We start from the raw sequence: 21,248 nt of genomic DNA on the forward strand, positions 1-21,248 counted from the left end.
GGATAGGGGGGTCCTAACCGGCTTGCCGGCGGACTTGAGGGAAATGAAATACCTCTCGCGGACCAAACACGCTACCCCCTGCGGGTGGGGGACGCACATGTAGAATACACCCGCGGTATCCCCTGCCTGTCGTAAGAGGCGACAAAAAGGGGCGACCTTGGCGCGGACATGGATTGTGGTTTGGTATAATGTGTTGGACCTCCTGTGGATGGGAGAGGTTGAATACATCCATAGGTAATCCCTGCCTGTCGTAGAAGGCGACTTAAAGGGTTATGTGGCCGTGGTCCCCTCATTATTTTTTATTATTTTTCTGAGGGTCAGATGTAGACCACTCAAAATTTTGATGTGCGTGCTGCTCGGCGATGGAGCTCCTATGTGTGCGACTACGCTCAAAAGCCCGTGCCAGCAACCACCCAGGACGCGGCGGGTGGGAGTGTCATGTACCCGGGCAGTGGTATCCGCCTGACAACGCAGGTCCCCGCACAGCCGAATGCCAGAAGGACATATTATTATTAATTATTTTTATTTATTTTTTCTATATTTAGTGCTCTGTATATGCTATGGGGTACATGCTATTGCGGGTGACTGGAGGAAGGGAGTCCTAGTGCTCATTGCCTCAGTCATCCCGTATTAGGCATCGTTCAACATCGGACCCCGGGCAATACCTGCTATGACCAGGTGGGTATTGCCTTGGCTGCTTGGTTCGGCTACAGAGACCCCTGATCGGAGTGGGTGGCATTCGGGGAGGATACTTTCGGGATGGCGTCGAAACAACTTCCGCCAGCAACCTCGGGTAGTTCGCTACCCAAGTCTTTAACTTTGGATTCTCTAAGGGGGGCAACCCCTTGGGAACAGGCGCAGCGATTGAATTTGGGATCCAGCTTCCCTAGGTTCCTGGTTGCTACCAGAACCGATGGGCAGGACTTCAAGCTGGTTAAATCCATTCTATTCAGTAGATACATCGAAGGTGTATATGGCGAACTTGCGGACCTGAAGAAAATGCGCAATGGTGGTTTGCTACTGAAGACGAGCACTGCGCTCCAGGCCGATCAATTGCTTAAGTGTGACCATTTTGGCGACATCCCCGTCAAAGTGGAAGAGCACAAAACATTGAATCTGGTTCGTGGAGTTATTTTCCACCGTGATCTCGTCCTGAACACTGACGATGAATTGATGGAAGACATGAAGCACCGTGGCGTGACCCACGTCCGGCGTATCACCCGCAAAGTCAACGGTGAAGACGTTGCCACGGGTGCGTTCATAGTCTCCTTCAAATTGTCAGTGTTGCCCGAGAAAGTCAAGGTAACAACCTATCGTTGCGATGTGAGGCCGTACATCCCGCCTCCTATGCGATGCTATCAATGCCAGAGATTCGGACACATGGTATCTCGTTGTTCGAATCCGTCAGTGTGTGGTACATGTGGGAAAGTAGCTCACGGCGCGGAGGAGTGTACACCTCCGTTCAAGTGCACTAACTGCTCTGGTCTTCATTCTCCTCGGGATCGGAATTGTCCGACCTATCTGAGCGAGAAGAAGATCCAGGAGATCAAGACCCTGGATGGTCTTTCCTACCAGGAAGCGCGCCGTATGTTTAATTCTCTGAATGCACCGGCCAAGACACTTGACTTCAGCTTGATAGCACAGTCCCTGCCAGGTTCCTCATTTTCAACTGGAACACCTGCCCAGAAGATCGCTGCGCCCAAGCCAAAGAGAACCAGCTCGAAGGTGGGTCCGTCCCGGCCTTCGACCACCAACATACCTGTGCCGGCTAGGAAACCTACGCCGGCACAACAGGGGAAGAAGACAACGTCTCCTTCCCTCACGCGGTCGGCGACAGCCGAGCCTAAGCCGGCGGAGGCGGCATCGTCGACCAGGGCTGGGAAACCACCTCCCAGCCCGTCTCAACAAGAATCGACTGTGGGGAAGAAGAGCGACCTTAGCAGGCGTTCTTCCACTTCTCCTACGAATGGGGCTTCACGCCCTCCACCCGGAGGGCCTGATTCCACGCCAGCGGGTCTTCCTCCTAGAAGACCTGCGCGCTCCACTCGTAAGAGGAAACCCCACCCCAAAACAACGTCGAAGAAATTGAAGGCATGCTTCACCTCGTCTAGTGGCGGGGAGATGCACGTGGAGCATGAATCTCCATCCTCGGATGGGGAGGTGAGTGTAGGTTAGGTTAGGTGGCATTACGCTGCTCCTAACCTAAACCACAATAGTCCACACTTACATTATGGCACTGTTACAATGGAATTGTAACGGTTATGATAGGCATCTTGCCGAGTTGCGCCAGCTCATTAGCGAGTATAGTCTGTATCCAGGAAACAAATTTCCGACCTGGTCATCATACGGTACTGAGAAATTTTCGACTATACTCGACAGAACGACATTATGCTCACCGGGCTTCCGGTGGCGTTGGCATTTTTGTCCGTTCTGATACCTACAGCGAGGAGGTTCCACTACGAACCCCGCTGGAGGCAGTAGCTGTTCGCGTACCGCTGCCTGTCATAACTACAGTGTGTAATGTTTATTTTCCACCAGGTGAGGCTCTTAACATCAATGATGTCACCGATCTTCTAGATCAGCTTCCACCTCCCTTCCTCTTGTTGGGCGATTTCAACGCCCATCACCCCATCTGGGGTTCTGAGTCACCTTGCCCCCGGGGAAGAGAGCTGGAAACATTAGTAACAGAGCTGGATTTATGTATTTTGAACACAGGGGAACCAACACACTTCAGTATACGTTACGGCACTTATTCTCGCATAGACGTAAGTCTGTGCAGCCGAACGTTGGTTCCGCTGTTTCGGTGGAACACACATGACGATCTTTGTGACAGTGACCATTTTCCCATAATTCTTACTTTGCTGAACCACAAATCCGTCGAGGCTCCCCCTCGATGGATTTTTAAACATGCTGATTGGCCAAAGTACACATCACTAGCTGTCTTTAACGACAAAATCAGGCGGACCGTCGGCGAGGAAATAACTTACATCACCCAGGTTATTCTTGCTGCTGCTGAGGAGTCCATTCCGTTCTTCTCCGTGACTCCTCGCCGAAAGCTCGTTCCTTGGTGGAACGAAGACATCGCAGCAGCTATCAAAGAACGCCGTCGCGCTCACAAACATTACCGTAGACAGCCCACTGCGGCCAACTTGGTAACATTTAAGAAACTCCGCGCTAAGGCGCGAGTTCTTATTCGCCAAAGTAAGAAGGCTTCATGGGAGAGATATGTGTCGTCTATGACGTCACATACTCCATCATCTCAGGTGTGGACTAAGCTTCGACGTATTTCGGGTATCCAAGGATCATCTTCTGTACCGGGAATTTCCATTGCAGGCAATATCGTCACTGAACCCCTCCTGATTGCTGACCACCTCGCTAGTCATTTCGCGGATGTATCTGGCTCCGGGAATTACCATCCTGATTTCCTCGCTCTGAAGCGGGAGGCGGAACGTTCTCACCTTAGTTTTGCCTCTCAAGCTTCAGAGGACTACAACGTGCCCTTTACGGAGGGGGAACTCCGCAGCGCCCTAGCGCTTTGCAAGGACACGTCTCCTGGACCGGACAACATCCATAACCAGATGTTGAAACACCTTAGTGATGATAGTCTACTCTATCTCCTTCGTGTGTTCAACCGAATCTGGATGGAGGGTGATTTTCCGTCTCAGTGGCGAGAGGGCATAGTTATTCCTGTCCTCAAGCCTGACTAAGATCCTAAGTATGCAGGAAGTTACCGACCGATTTGCCTTACAAACTGCCTGTGTAAGCTGTTTGAGAGGATGGTTAATCGCCGGCTTGTGTGGTGTCTGGAGAAACAAGGACTCTTGTCCGAGTACCAATGTGGATTTCGAGCCGCTCGATCCACCACTGACCACTTGGTACGGCTGGAAAGCTCTATCCAGGATGCGTTTCTCCGCAAACAGCACTTGGTGGCTGTTTTCTTTGACTTAGAGAAGGCTTATGACACCACATGGCGATATGGTATCCTTTCAGCCCTGCATCAATGGAGATTCCGAGGTAACTTGCCGGCGTTTATTGCGAATTTCTTGTCCCTCCGTCTTTTCCGTGTCCGAGTAGGGAGGACATATTCGCAATACCACGTACAAGAAAATGGAGTCCCACAGGGATCGGTCCTTAGTGTCACTCTGTTCGCAATTGCCATCAACGGTATTGTTGCTGCTGCTGGTCCAGCAGTTATACCGTCGCTATATGTGGACGATTTTGCTCTGCACTATAGCTCGCGTAATATGGCAGTCGCAGAGCGACAATTACAACACGCTATTAGGAGGGTGGAGCAGTGGACCTTAGAACATGGCTTTCGGTTTTCTGCCGCAAAGACCTCCGTTGTCCACTTTTGTCGTCAACGTACTCTTCACCCCCATCCTGAGCTTTATTTAGACAACGTCGTTCTTCCAGTTGTTGACACTTACCGATTTCTTGGGCTCCTTTTTGACAGTAAATTATCGTGGGAGCCACACGTGCGGCAGTTAAAAGTGCGATGCACTAGGAAGCTTAATATCCTTAAGTTTCTTAGCAGCACTTCTTGGGGGGCTGACCGCACGGTGCTCCTGCGATTCTATCGGGCACACATTTTATCCCGGTTAGACTACGGCAGTGCAGCATATGGCTCCGCAAGACCAAGCGTTCTTGCGAAGCTGAACAGTATCCACCACAGCGGGGTTAAGTTGGCGACGGGAGCTTTTCGTACAAGCCCCATCGCTAGCCTGCTCGCTGAGTCTGGTATGCCGCCTTTACACCTGAGGCGCCAGCAACTTCTACTTACGTATGCTGCAAATTTGCGACAGATGCCACTTCATCCAAGCTATCCTTGCGTGTTCAACAATGGCAACCGTTTGCTGTACGCTGCTCGTCCTCGAGCGACGCGGCCGGTTGGGATACGCTTGGATAGCATTTCCGAATTGTTTGACGTACCTTCGGTTCCTTGCCTTGTCAGACAACCAAGTGGGGTACCTCCGTGGGTCGTACGACGACCTGAAGTAATCCTGGATCTGCACACTGCCCCAAAGGAAAACACGGACCCTTCGATTTATCGGAGGCTCTTCCTGTCCGTTGTTGGCCGCTATCCAGGTTCAGTCGTCGTCTACACGGATGGTTCGAGGACAGATAAGAAGGTGGGCTGTGCGTTCGTTGTTAACAATGATAGGTTCCTTTTTGCTCTTCCGGCAACCTGTAGTGTGTACACAGCAGAGCTCTATGCTATCTATGAAGCTCTGCGGTACGCACTGTACAATGAGCGCCGACACTTTCTTCTGTGTACCGACTCCTTGAGTTCGCTCCAGTCTATAGATACCTGTTTCCCTCGGCACCCTCTGGTGCAGCTAATCCAGGACCTGCTGGCCGGGTGTTGGGATGCTGGCACCAGAATCTCGTTTCTGTGGCTCCCAAGCCACATGGGCATAGAGGGAAACGAGTTAGTAGATCAGGCTGCCAAGGAGGCAGTTACACTGCCCCCGTTGCCTTTCCAGGTTCCAGTAAGTGATATTCGCTCCCAGCTGCGACATCTTGTTATGTCCCATTGGGAGATGGAGTGGCAGGCCATTCCACTTCCCAATAAGCTGAGAGCGATAAAAGGAACAACGAAGGTATGGAGGACTTCCCTTCGGGCTTCGCGGAGGGAAGCCGTGGTATTATGTCGTCTTCGGATCGGCCATGGTATCTTGACTCACTCGCATCTTTTGAAAGGAGAACCCCCTCCGGTGTGTACCTGCGGCGACCATCTTACCGTGGTACACATCCTTACGGAGTGTGTGGACCTGGTCGATCTGCGCCGTAGTCTTAACCTTCCGAGTACTATCTCTCTTATCTTGCGTGATGACGAGCAGTCAGCAGACCTCGTCGTCCGCTTTATGAGGGATAGTGGACTGTTTTCTCGTGTGTGATGCTGTCCTTTGTCCTAGTGTGTTTTGTGTCACTTTCGCTTTTATTCTATTGACTTAATTTTAGTTTGTGTTGCGTATTTTAATGTGTTATTTTAACGTCTCTCGTAAATTATGTACTACCAGGCAATGCCTTATTCTTTTGGTTTCCTGTAGATTCTCTTAATTTATTCGAAAATAAGGCATTGCGTATTAGATCCACTGATTGTTTTAATCTCACCCTCATTTTTCTCCATCATTTTTTTTTTAAACTCTAGTCAGTGGATATGTTTTTTAAAATTTTAACATCATCTCTCATGTCGTTTATCTCATTCCATTAGGGGCCGATGACCTTCGATGTTAGGCCCCTTTAAACAACAAGCATCATCATCATCATCATCTTTATTGAATTTAGGGGCCGATGACCTTCGATGTTAGGCCCCTTAAAACAACAAGCATCATCATCATCAGCTTTATTGAATTGGCGTTTGTGGGTAAATAACATAGCAGAGCATTCTGAAGGGGATAAGTTTATTCCGTGTATACATAGCCACTGCTGAACTTGAGTCATGAGTTGTGCGATGCATTGCCTGGTCATATCAATATCGGTATGTGAGTAATAAATCACTATATCATCTGCATACATGAGAATTCGAGCAGAATGTATTACTAGCTGTTCTAGATTAGTTAAAAATAATGCAACGAGGATGTCGCTGAAAATATCTCCCTGGAAAAACCGACTGATGATTGACGAATAATCTGCCACGAACCTACTATGCTGGGGTAGCAAGGGGAGAGGTGATACTCCCACGTGGCGCGTCCCAAGTGGCGGATAGGGGCTCCTAACCAGCTTGCCGGCGGACTTGAGGGAAATAAAATACCTCTCGCGGACCAAACACCCTACCCCTTGCGGGTGCGGGACGCACATGTAGAATACACCCGCGGTATCCCCTGCCTGTCGTAAGAGGCGACTAAAAGGGGCGACCAAGGGATGCTGGTATTACAACCATGAAACTACTATTGATTAATACCATCACGCAGGGAACACCATGGGTCGCCTTTTCTTACGAGTAGTACCACTATATTTGGTTCACAATATGTTTGTGATTAGTAGCAGCAGAGAGTGGTTCCCCTGTGGGTTTCCAGTACCCGTGCGTCGTAACCATGTGAGCAACACCACGGGTCTGGGCGTTGCCTGCGATTAGTACCCAGTATGTGAGGAACACCACGGGGCCCGTGGGACCGGCACCCGTGAATAGTACACCTAGGTGAGGAAACTCATCGGTTAGCGTTGGCTATGAGTGGCTCCATTGTGTGACAAACATCGTGGGTCTACGTTACCTGTACGAAGTACAATACTTGTGATTAGTACCATCTTGTGTGGAACACTGTGAGTCTTCGCTACTTTTGATTAGTACCCCAACATGACAAATAGCATGGTTCTACTTTACTCGCGACATGTACCATTCTGTGAGGCCTTAGACGTGGATTTTGCACCCCTTTAGACATCAAGCATCCTCGATTCAGGATTCTGCTTTATGAGTGGTCCCTTGGTCAGTAATAAATTATATATGATCCTTTTTTTGAGTTGAATCCACTAATTTTTTTGTTTGCTCGCTTTTTTTTTGTTTCATTCCCATTCCATCTTCATGACGATCTTTTTGTTTTGGTCAGTGGATGATTTTGAATTTTTTGTTGTCATTTCATTTCGTACTATTAGGGGCCGATGACCTCGATGTTAGGCCCCTTTAAACAACAAGCATAATCATCATCATCAGCACGAATAATCTGATCGGATAGTGGCGGTTTGAGAATGAGATAACGATAGCTGAGAAGATTACGTAGTATTTATTGTATTGTAAAATGTCCCACAGTATACGAAGGAGAACAGAATCAAAAGCACCATGGATGTCAAGGAAAACAGCAATTGTACTTCGCTTCCGTGATTTTGCTAATAGGATAGAACTCCTGCCTTTACAATAAGCATATCGATATTTCTGCATAAGAGAGTAATACGATAACGCCCAGACAAATCTCTGTAACCACGAACCTGCTATGCAGGCGTAGCAAGGGGAGAGGTGATACTCCCACGTGGCGCGTCCCAGGTGGCGGATAGGGGGGTCCTAACCGGCTTGCCGGCGGACTTCAGGGAAATAAAATACCTCTCGCGGACCAAACACACTACCCCCTGTGGGTGGGGGAGGCAAACGAAGAATTCACCCACGGTATCCCCTGCCTGTCGTAAGAGGCGACTGAAAGGGGCGACCAAGGGATGAATGAATTCGAACCATGAAACTACTCTTGATTCGTACCATTATGCGGGGAACACCATGGGTTGCATGTACTTGCGAGTAGTATCACTAACTTGGTACGAAATAGGTTTGTGATTCGTTGCAGTAAAAAGCCTGGCCGGGTGGATTCCAGTACCCGTGCGTTGTACCCATGTGGGCAACACCGCGGGTCTGGGCGTAGCCTGTGAGTTGTACCACTATATCAGCGACACCGTGGGTCTGCGTTGCCTGTGATTAGTACTCACTATGTGAGGAACAACACGGGGCCCTTGAGACCGGCACCCGTGACTAATACACCTAGGTGAGGAAACTCATCGGATTGCGTTGGCTGTAAGTGGCGCCATTGTGTGCGAAACACCATAGGTCTGCATTACCTGTACGAAGTACAATACTTGTGAGTAGTACCATCTTTTGTGGAACACCGTGAGTCTTCGCTACTTCTGATTAATACCCCAACATGACACATACCATGGTTCTATTTTACTCGCGACATGTACCATTCTGTGGGGCCTTAGACGTGGATTTTGCACCCCCTTTAGACACCAAGCATCATTGTGCTTTATAAGTGGTTCCTTGGTCGGTAATAATGTTATTTTCGATCTCTATTGAGTCCGATCCACTGGCTTTTGTTTGTTTGTTTTGTGTTTTTTTGGGTTCCTGTCCATCCATTCATTCTTTCAAAACACCATCGAACTCCTCTACTTATCATCACACTGGTCCACGATGGTGGGATTCCGAATGCCATCAATTAGTACAAAACCGGAACAGGCTCTTTAAAATATATCGCAAAACCCTAACTCCCGATAGTTATTTCGGTCTCCACGAACCTGCTACGCAGGCGTAGCAGGGGGAGAGGTGATACTCCCACGTGGCGCGTCCCAGGTGGCGGATAGGGGGGTCCTAACCGGCTTGCCGGCGGACTTGAGGGAAATAAAATACCTCTCGCGGACCAAACGCACACCCCCTGTGGGTGGGGGAGGCTGACGAATAATACACCCACGGTATCCCCTGCCTGTCGTGAGAGGCGACTAAAAGGGGCGACCAAGGGTTGATTGTATTAGAACCATGAAACTACTTGTGATTAGTACCACCACGCGGAGAACAACAAGGGTTGCTTTTACTTGTGCGTAGTACCACTACATTAGGTACGAAATTGGTTTGTGATCAGTAGCACACAGGAGCACCGCGCGGTCGGCTTTTGCAGTACCTGTGAATAGTACCACCATATGAGCAGGACCATGGGATGATAGCTACCATGGTTCTGCCTTGCCTATGATTAGTACCCACTATATGAGGAACACCACGGGATAGGGAAAGGTCCCTGTGGTTAGTACTCTTATGTGATGAACACCATAGGTTTGCGTTGCCTGTAAATGGCGCCGCAAAGTGAGAAAAGCATAGGTCTGTCTTATGTCGAATTTCATAAGCTCTGAGTAGTACAATAATGTGTGGAATGCCGCAAGTGTCTGCTACTTTTGATTAGTACCGCAACAGAACAAATACCATGGTTCTATTCTGATAGGGATCAGTACCGTTATGAGGGGCGGATAACTGCGATTTATGACCCCCTTTTGACTGCACGCATAATCGATTCCGTGTTATGCTATAGCAGTAGTCCCTTGGTCAGTAATACGATATTGTCACGTCTGTTTGTGTGAATGTGAGACATTGCGGGTCGCAACCACTGATTGTTTTAAATTCATGTCCATCCATTCATTCTTCGTTCTCACGTTTTTGAATTCTGGTCAGTGGAGAATTTTAGACTTTTGATATGTCATTCCATTTCGTCTCATTTCGTTAGGGGCCGAGGACCTAGATGTTAGGCCCCTTTAAACAACAATCATCAATCAGTTATTTCGGTCTTAAACGTCACATAGCAGTCCTAAGACGAACATTCCACTATAAAAGACGACAAGCCTGGAAACTCTTCATCACTTCATTTAACAAGCATCTCTCGGCAACAAGTCTTTGGAATGCGGTACTTGCTCCTACAAGGATTTCCAATCAAGTACCACGTCTTACTATATCGCCCCACATTCTTGATGACTTCCTTTCGTCATTAACGCCTGATTATGTGGCTCCACCTTATAATCCAGTTTGCAACTCATCTGCACCACAATATTCAGTCCTAATATGTCCTATCACCCTCAGTGAGTTCAAAGCCACTCTTAAAAGCTGTAAAGCACCTACTCCCGGCCCAGACTACGTTTCGTATAACATGTTAAAAGCACTACCGCTTAAAGTCGCACTAGCAGTTGTCAGCTTCTTTAATATAGTATTAAGTACCTCTATACCTCCCGATGACTGGAATACTTTCTATTTCATACCTATCCCAAAACCTCGTCTACCGTTGACAAACGCCAATAATATTCGGGGGATAGTACTTGCCTCTTGTATACGTAAAACGTTTCTTAAAATCATGTTCCAAAGATTTGTTTGGTTTTTAGAGTATTATTCCATAGTATCCAAAAATCAATACGCATAATTAAAGGCCGAAGCTCTCAGGGCGCAATTAATATCCTCACCACCGGCATCTCACTAAAACACGAAAACAACATACTGTTGCTGTTTTATTAGATATTATAGGAGCTGTTGATTCCGATGACGATGATGATGATGATGCTTGTTGTTCAGACGGGCCTAACATCTAGGCCATCAGCTCCTACGGTACGAAATGAGACGAAATGCGATTACAATTTAAAAATAATAAAAAATGCATCCCCTGACCAGAATTCAGAACGTGATGATGAGGAATGAATTGATGAATATGAATTTAAAGCAATCAGTGGATAAGACGCGCAATGCCTCACATTACCAGCAACAGTGTTACTGACCAAGGGGCTGCTTCCAAAGCCCAATCCTGAATCGATGATGCTTGTCTAAATGGACCAATATCTATGTCAACGATCCCGTATAATGGCACTTATCGCTAGTAAAGGAGAATCATGGTATTTCTCAAGTTGCGGTAGCGTAAACGCACGGTGTTGCAAACATTATGGTACAACTCACAAGTATTGTACCTCGTACAGGTAACGCAAACCTATGGTGTTTCTCACACAATGGCGCCACTCACAGCCGACAACCAACCTAGGTGTACTAATCACAGGCGCCGGTATTCCCGTGGTTTTCCTCACATAGTGGGTACCAATCACAGGCAACGTAGACCTACGGTGTCGCTCATAGAGTGGTACAACTCACAGGCTACGCCCAGACCCGAGGTGTTGCTCACATGGGTACTGGAAACCCACAGTCCACACCCTCTACTGCTACGAATCACAAACCTATTGTGTACCTAATATAGTTGCAATACTCGCAAGTAAAGGCGACCCATGGTGTTCCCCGCGTTATGGTAGGCCTACTAATCAAAAGTAGTTTCATGGCTCTAAGACAATCATCCCTTGGTCGCCCCTTTAATCGCCTCCCACGACAGGCAGGGGATACCGTGGGTGTATTTTTCGTCTTCGTCCCCCACCCACAGGAGAGAGAGAAGAAAGAAAAAAGCCGTCACTTCGACAAATGAAGTAACAGACGAAGAAAGGCAAGGGCCACGAAGTGCGTGGAAATGAAAGACTCCCTAGGCCTCGAATGCTCTAATACCGTCGGGTTCGGAAAAGAACAAGAGTTGACTAACGGAGGTCAGACAGGGTAGACGAAAGTGAGGAGCCTGCTACAAGTAAGTGGAAGCAATGCCAAGACTCAGCTAAGGACCCCGTCGTCGCCAACCAACGCTCCCAAGTTGAGAGCACCTTGGCCTCTTTTAGTTGCCTCTTACGACTGGCAGGGGATACCGCGGGTGTGTTCTACATGTGCCTCCCCCGGCCGCATGGGGTGCTTTTGATTCCGTCCCACTTTATCTGCTATGGGACTTGTTATCTCAAACAGTATCCCGACGTCGTTTATCACACTCCTTCGAAATCTCCTTAGCCATCGCTCCCTCATTCTTAAACCCCCATTCAGTACACAAGCTACACGTCAATCTATGGTAGGCCTTCCACAGGGTGATATATTGAGTGGTATACTTTTCGCCTTATATCTCTCGGAATTAGAAAAATTAGTCTTACAATCCGCGAGGATTATAATCTATGCTGACGATACTGTCATTTACACAACCAAATATATATATATATATATATATATATTGATATCGCTCGTAACTCCATCATTCAAACCATGATCGAAGTGCAGCACCGGCTTCACACCCGTGGCTTATCCGTATATCCCTCCCAATGCTCTGCATTCATATTTACTAACAAACGCACGTACAACTCCGAGCCCTTTACATTCACCTCGCCACGAACCTGATACGCAGGCGTAGCAGGGGGAGAGGTGATACTCCCACGTGGCGCGTCCCAGGTGGTGGATAGGGGGGTCCTAACCGGCTTCCCGGCGGACTTGAGGGAAATAAAATACCTCTCGCGGACCAAACACACTACCCCCTGTGGGTGGGGGACGCACATGTAGAATACACCTGCGGTATCCCCTGCCTGTCGTGAGAGGCGACTAAAAGGGGCGACCAAGGGATGATTGAATTAGAACCATGAAACTACTCTTGATTCGTACCATCACGCGGGGAACACCATGGGTTACATGTTCTTGCGAGTAGTATCACTAAATTGGTAGGTTTGTGATTAGTTGCAGTAAAAAGCCTGGCCTGGTGGTTTCCAGTACCCGTGCGTCGTACCCATGTGAGCAACACCGCGGGTCTGGGCGTAGCCTGTGAGTTGTACCGCTATATGAGCGGCTCCGTGGGTCAGCGTTGCCTGTGATTGGTACCCACTATGTGAGGAACACCACGGGAATACGGGCGCCCGTGACTAGTACACATAGGTGAGGAAACTTACCGGTTTGCGTTGGCTATGAGTGGCGCCATTGTGTGCGAAACACCATAGGTGTGCGTTACCTGTACTAAGAAAAATACTTGTGAGTAGTACCATCTTTTTTGGAACACCGTGAGTCTTCGCTACTTCTGATTAATACCCCCAACATGACACATACCGTTGGTTCTATTTTACTCGCGACATGTACCATTCTGTGGGGCCTTAGACGTGGATTTTGCACCCCTTTGGACACCAAGCATCATTGTGCTTTATAAGTGGTTCCTTGGTCGGTAATAATGTTATTTTCGATCTCTATTGAGCCCGATCCACTGTGTTTTTGTTTTTCTTTTTGTAGGGTTCATATCCATCCATTCATTCTTCATGACATTTTTTCTTTTCTTTTGGTCAGTGGATGATTTTGAATTTTTTGTTGTCATTTCATTTCGTACCATTAGGGGCCGATGACCTCCATGTTAGGCCCCTTTAAACAACAAGCATCTATCATCATCTAACATTCGCCTCGTATCAAATTCCTATGGGTTCAAATCATAAATACCTTGGCATTATTCTTGATACCAAATTACATTTTTCCCCCATATGAGTCGCCGAGGACATACTGCTGCCACATACATTAAACTCTTAAAAGATATCACTTGTGTTCGTGGCGAGTAAATCCCACTACAGCCAAGTTCGTTTATAGCGCTACAATACGCGCTCGTTTAGACTATTGTGCTCACATCATTGACCTGGCTACTCCCTCTGCACTCAACTTCCTAAATACCATTCAACAACAAGCGCCTATGTACACTGACTGACAGAGCAAATGCAACAACAAGAAGGAGTGGTCAGAACTTTATGCCAATTGCAGGGTAGACTGACGTCACTGAAGTATGCTCATGATGTGAAATGCGCCGCTGTGCTGCGCACGTAGCGAACGATAAATGGGACACGGCGTTGGCGAATGGCCCACTTCGTACCGTGATTGTTCAGCCGACAGTCATTGTAGAACGTGTTGTCGTGTGCCACAGGACACGTGTATAGCTAAGAATGCCAGGCCGCCGTCAACGGAGGCATTTCCAGCAGACAGACGACTTTACGAGGGGTATGGTGATCGGGCTGAGAAGGGCAGGTTGGTCGCTTCGTCAAATCGCAGCCGATACCCATAGGGATGTGTCCACGGTGCAGCGCCTGTGGCGAAGATGGTTGGCGCAGGGACATGTGGCACGTGCGAGGGGTCCAGGCGCAGCCCGAGTGACGTCAGCACGCGAGGATCGGCGCATCCGCCGCCAAGCGGTGGCAGCCCCGCACGCCACGTCAACCGCCATTCTTCAGCATGTGCAAGACACCCTGGCTGTTCCAATATCGACCAGAACAATTTCCCGTCGATTGGTTGAAGGAGGCCTGCACTCTCGGCGTCCGCTCAGAAGACTACCACTGACTCCACAGCATAGACGTGCACGCCTGGCATGGTGCCGGGCTAGAGCGACTTGGATGAGGGAATGGCGGAACGTCGTGTTCTCCGATGAGTCATGCTTCTGTTCTGTCAGTGATAGTCACCGCAGACGAATGTGGCGTCGGCGTGGAGAAAGGACAAATCCGACAGTAACTGTGGAGCGCCCTACCGCTAGACAACGCGGCATCATGGACTGGGGCGCTATTGCGTATGATTCCACGTCACCTCTAGTGCGTATTCAAGGCACGTTAAATGCCCACCGCTACGTGCAGCATGTGCTGCGGCCGGTGGCACTCCCGTACCTTCAGGGGCTGCCCAATGCTCTGTTTCAGCAGGATAATGCCCGCCCATACACTGCTCGCATCTCCCAACAGACTCTACGAGGTATACAGATGCTTCCGTGGCCAGCGTACTCTCCGGATCTCTCACCAATCGAACACGTGTGGGATCTCATTGGACGCCAGTAGTATAATAAGCGGGGTCGGCCGCCGCCTCCTCCTCCCGCCGCCTCCTCCGCCGCCTCCTCCGCCGTCTCCGCCTCCGCCGCCGCCGCCGCCCGCGGGAAATTTGAATTTTGGCGGGAAATTTGAATTTTGGCGGGAGATTTGAATTTGTAAACAAAGCCACGTGCTTTTTGACAGCTGTCATCGACAACAACGCATCGCTAACCTCAGTACTGCCATCTTGACGGGCCTAAACCTCACTAGTGCCAACTTAACCTAACTAGCATGAGGTAAACAAAGCCACGTGTTTTTTGACAGCCACGTGCTTTTTGACAGACAACAACGCATCGCTAACCTCAGTACTGCCATCTTGACGGGCCTAAACCTCAGTAGTGCCAACTTAACCTCACTAGCATGAGGTAAACAAATCCACGTGTTTTTGACAGCCACGTGCTTTTTGACAGATTTGTAAACAAAGCCACGTGCTTTTTGACAGACAACAACGCATCGCTAACCTCAGTACTGCCATCTTGACGGGCCTAAACCTTAGTGGTACCAACTTAACCTCACTAGCATGAGGTAAACAAAGCCACGTGCTTTTTGACAGCCACGTGCTTTTCGACAGATTTGTAAACAAAGCCACGTGCATTTTGACAGACAACAACGCATCGCTAACCTCAGTACTGCCATCTTGACGGACCTAAACCTTAGTGGTACCAACTTAACCTAACTAGCGCGAGGTAAACAAAGCCACGTGCTTTTTGACAGCCACGTGCTTTTTTGACAGCTGTCATCCGCCATCTTTAAACTACAGAGCACCGTGCTGCCCTCTTTCGTCACCTGTCATCGGCAGTGCTGCCATCTTGACGGTCCTAAACCTTAGTGCTACCAACTTAACCTCACTAGCTCGAGATAAACAAATCCACGTGCTTTTTGACAGCCACGTGCTTTTTTGATAGCTGTCATCCGCCATCTTTAATCTATAGAGCACAGTGCTGCCCTCTTTAGCTGAAATGTGGTGGCGGATAATTTGAAAAATGCTTTTCGACAAGCAGCCATCTTTAATCCAGAGAGAACAGTGCTGCCCTCTATGTGGTGGCGACAAATTGAAAAATTCCACGTGCTCTTGTTTGAAAACAAACTCACGTGCTTTTTTGACAGCCGTCATCCGCCATCTTTAATCAACAGAACACAGTGCTGCCCTCTTTAGTTTGAAATGTGGTGGTGGTAAATTCCACGTGCTCTTGTTTGGAAACAAAGCCATGTGCAGCTGTCATCCGCCATCTTTAATCAACAGAGCACCGTGCTGCTATCATGCGGACAATTTCATCACCTGTCATCCGCCATCTTTAATCCACAGAACACCATGCTGCCCTCTTTGTGGCTACTACCTTAAGCACGTAGTAGCGGGCAATTTGAAAAGTTCTGTTAGCTATCATCCGCCATCTTTAATCAAGAGAGCACCGTGCTGCCATCTTTAGCTAGATACCTTTGAAATGTGGTGGCGGCAAATTGAAAAATTCCACGTGCTCTTGTTTGGAAACAAACTCACGTGCTTTTTCGACAGCTACCATCCGCCATCTTTAATCAACAGAGCATAGTGCTGCCCTCTTTAGTTTGAAATGTGATGGCGGCAAATTCCACGTGCTCTTGTTTGATAAACATAGCCATGTGCTTTTTTGACAGCTGTCATCCGCCATCTTTAATGCAGAGAGCACCGTGCTGCCCTCTTTATCGTAGTAGATGTAAATTCGTCACCTGTCATCCGCAGTGCTGCCATCTTTAGCTAGATACCTTTGAAAAGTGGTGGCGGATAATTTAAAAAGAAAAATTCTACAGCAGCCCTCTCTCGACGCTAATTGCATAAGATGGCGGCTATACATGACTCCTTAGGGGTGCTTACGCAAGATAGCTGCTATACACAGGTTCTTATGAGACGCCCTTGGGATGCTTGCGCAAGATGGCAGTTATACATGGCTCCTTATGAGATACCCTAGGGATGCTTGCGCAAGATAGCGGCTGCTCTTATGGGACGGCTTAAGGATCCTTGCACAAGATGGCTTGAGACGCCCTAAGGATGCTTGCGCAAGATGGCGGACACAAGATGGCGGCTATACATAACTCCTTATGAGACGCTTTAAGGGTGCTTGCGCAAGATGGTTGCTACTCTTAGCTTAGAGGCTAACGTGTCGTGATAGTTCGATTCATTAAATTTAGGGCTTAAATGCAAAATGTTAAATATATCGAAAACGGTGCACCGTAGAGCAAAACGGACAAAATTTTTCTGCCTAATACCTAGGTTCGCAGTATAAGGAACAAGAAAATCATAGTCTAATGATGGGATCAACGGTTCGGTTCCTACTTAGGCCCTTTGGCATTTGCTCTGTTTTAGCTTGTATTGAAGCGAGTCTTCGTAACATGATCAGGTCTAGCTATGGTAGAGAGTATAACGTACCGTGCAGGTTCGATTCATTAAATTTGGAGGCTTAAATGCAAAATGTTAAATATCTCGAAAACGATGCATCGTAGAGCAAAACGGACAAAATTTTTCCGCCTAATACGTAGGTTCGTAGTATCAGGAACAAGAAAAAAACATAGTCTAATGATGAGATCAACGGTTCGATTGCTACTTAAGCCCTTTGCCATTCGCAGCTATCTATTTCTACAAGATGGTGGCTGCTCTTATGAGAAACAAGATGCCTTGAGACGTCCTAGGGATGCTTACGCAAGATGGCAGACACAAAATGGTGACTATACATAGCTCCTTATGAGACGGCCTAGGGGTGCTCGCACAAGATGGCGGCTACTCTTATGAAGAAAGCTAGCTTAGAGGCTACTGCGCAAGATGACAGCTGCTGTTATGCATGTGGTGGAGGGCAATTTGAAATTCTATGTGCTTAATCAACAGAGCACCCTGCTGCCCTCTTTAGCTGAAATGTGGTGGTGGATAATTTGAAAAATTCTTTTGACAGCTATCATCTTTAAACAAAGGCGACTATACATAGGCTGTTAAGGCCTTATCATTCTCCTCCTCCTCCTCCTCCCCTCCTCCCCTCCTCCTCCTCCTTCTCTACCTCCTCCTCCGCCTCTTATGTCAAGGCATAGCTTTATATCGAACAAGTTTAAACCTGCATCGCGAAGGCAAGCGTGTGCAGCGATAACATTATTGTGCATGTTTAGACTTTCGAAACATAAGAAGAGTAGAATCAAACGCTGTACTCGATACGACATGTGATCAGAACATTGATTGATGCGTTCAGAAAACAAAATAAGTGATCAAGACTAGAATCGAACAATGTACTCAATACATCATGTGTTTAGAATATGTCAGGGGATACGCTTGTTCTAAGAAGATCAGATTGAAACATAACAAGACTAGAATAGAACACTGTAATCGATGTTGTTAACTTCAACATGTGATCAGAACATTGATTGATGTGTTCAGAACACAAAATAAGTGATCATGACTAGAATCGAACACTGTACTCGATACAACATGTGATCAGAACATTGATCGATGTGTTCAGAACACGAAATAAGTGATCAAGACTAGAATCGAACACTGTACTCAATACAACATGTGTTTAGAACATGTTAGGGGGTACCTCGTTCTAAGAAGATCAGAATGAAACATAACAAGACTAGAATCGAACACTGTAATCGATGTTGTTAACCTCAACATATGATCAGAACATTGTTTGATGTGTTCAGAGCAAAAGTACAATTTTGATGATTTGCACAGCTAACTCCCTCGGTAAACGATATAGCCAAAGTATAACTTCAAATTATTTACCTTCCATCATTCGTCTTGTGTGTAAAAATCAGTCGAACAAGTTATCGCATAAACATGGCTGAAAAAAGTCGTGATAGGGTATGGAACCCAGGGGTTACATCTTATCAGAAGGGCAAAAAGGATGAAAGGACTCTTCCTCCTCCTTACCGCACATTCCTTGGCTAAAGGGCTAATGGGCTAAAGGGCTAATGGGCTAAAGGGCTAAAGGGCTAATGGGCTAAAGGGCTAAAGGGCTAAAGGTGTAACAACCTCATCGATCGCTATCAGCAAGAACGCTTGTACTTTGTTAAGTGTAGAAAATTAATCTTTATTGGTAAATGGTTTTATGTTCAGAACAAGGAATGGAACCTAGGGGTTACGTCTTACCTAATAAAATCCCCGAGGTGCGATGAGTTACGTTTTTCGAACTAGTGTTTGGAACACTGAACTTTTCAAGATGGCAAGAGTGAGGTTAGCAATGTTCTGTTGTTGGATTTTAAATTCCGCGCTACAACATGCATAAGGTGGCAGCCCTTGAGGTTTACTCCCGTAAAGATGGCAAGAGTGAGGTTAGCAATGTTCCGTTGTTGGATTTTTAAAATTCCCCGCTATAACATGCAAAAGGTGGCAGCCTTGAGGTTTACCGCCGTAAAGATGGCAGCAGTGAGGTTAGCGACGCTCCATTGTCCTTCAAAGTGAGGTTAGGGTTCGTCAAGAAGACAGCTGTCAAAAAAGCACGTGGCTATGTTTACCAAACAAGAGCACGTGATCGTGACGTCACGGTCACGTAATCAATCCTTAGCTCGACGTCGCTAAGAGCAGCATTAGGATTAGCTATTCTTAAAAGTCTTGGGAACAGAGCAGCAGTATGAATTGCTATGTTTCAAAGCGTGTGCACATCACCTATCGATTTTACATACATCGACCATCGAACTAAACTTCATCCGCTAGATCGTGCTGCTATCTTAGCATGACTAAGATGCATGAACTGAAAGTACGAATAATAACCATGTTTTAACCCTTTATAGGGCAAAAGACTGGGGGTATTAGAAAAAAAATATTTTATGGTTAATTTATACATGAAATATATGTATGACTATGGATGTACAACTAGTTTGTGGATTTACACCGTATTTCATAAAATATGGGGTGGGAAATTATTATCCCACTGACCGTTCCAGATAGGTAATGTCTGTGTGTGGGCAGTGGGATTATAATTTCCCACTTAAAAATATTTATGATAATGCGCTCATTACGTATTAATTACTTTATTGACATCAATATAATACAATAACATGACATACTACATGGCCTATGGATTAAAAAATTATAATGAAATCTCTCAAACCTAATTTACTTCGGTTGTAGAAAAATTTGAAAATTCTGTCTATGATTTGTGAAATGGTTCAAAGCATGATTTACATAATGCAGCATTACATTTCATATTACTCCTTCTGCTCGATACTGCACTGTACAAAGCGACGATATGTTTTTATTAGCTCAGGTAGATGGCTGCCGATATCTGAAAATCTCACCATATTTTCGATCCTTGCTTGTCCATCAGACCTGTTTCTCTTCCTTCCACGCCCGTTCGCTGGGGTATAGCCAGGGCGTTTCTTGCTCGAAAATGACAGTATCAGTTCATTTACTAGTTGTGATCTAAATTTCAGGTGTGACGTACCTTTTGTCTTCTCTTTCATTTCCGCTTTGTACACTATATATGAATTGACAATCATACTGTCCAGGAAGTAATAAAAATCTTGAGCCACCATCTTCTTGACTTCTTGACCTGCCAATAAAAGATAACATGAACCTATAAGACACTATGTATAGGAATTCCAATCATAACAGGTTACGTGGGTTGAACATTGTTTTTTCTTACCAGAGTACTGGACACGATCTTCAGCATCAGAGTCCCCACCTTCCTCCGAGTCCACAGCTTGTTCTTCCGATATTTCATCCGGCCAGACTTCAGTCTTTACTTCCATATTCAGATCAGTAGTAATCAGCCTACAATTAGTTCAAATATAATACTGTATTAAAATTATTATTATTATTATTATTATTATTATTATTATTATTATTATTATTATTACCAAGCTAGTATTAGAGGAAACATGCTTTACATATGTTTATGATTTGAAACCACTTATTAGAAGAACTAAATAACACAAATACAGTCCAATCAAAATTAGGCCTAGATCATGCATAAAATCCAAGTACTGACTAAGTGAAAATGACTATAACATCTTTGTCTGTCGTTATAAGGAGAAACTTAAAACAGTTTTAGAATTACGAATTGTAGTAAGTTTGAAAAATATGGAAATAATTTTGAAATAGCATCTTACTAAGTTGCAGAGAAACTATGAATTTATCATTGATTCTGTTATTAGTATTCCGAATGACACAACGGATGGATCATTATTAAATTCGTGGCACAAATAGATTTGCTGCTTGAATAAAACATGATAAACTGCATCTTTGAAGTATATACTAACCTTTAGAAATCTTCTGTCTTGAGTGTTCCATACCTTCTTCCTACAAACACCGTTTTACTGCAACTGAACACGAAGTGACTGCCACTGTACGCGCGCTAGTA

This window comes from Anabrus simplex, chromosome 4 (genome assembly GCF_040414725.1).
Source record: "Anabrus simplex isolate iqAnaSimp1 chromosome 4, ASM4041472v1, whole genome shotgun sequence".
NCBI classification, from domain to species: Eukaryota; Metazoa; Arthropoda; class Insecta; order Orthoptera; family Tettigoniidae; genus Anabrus; species Anabrus simplex.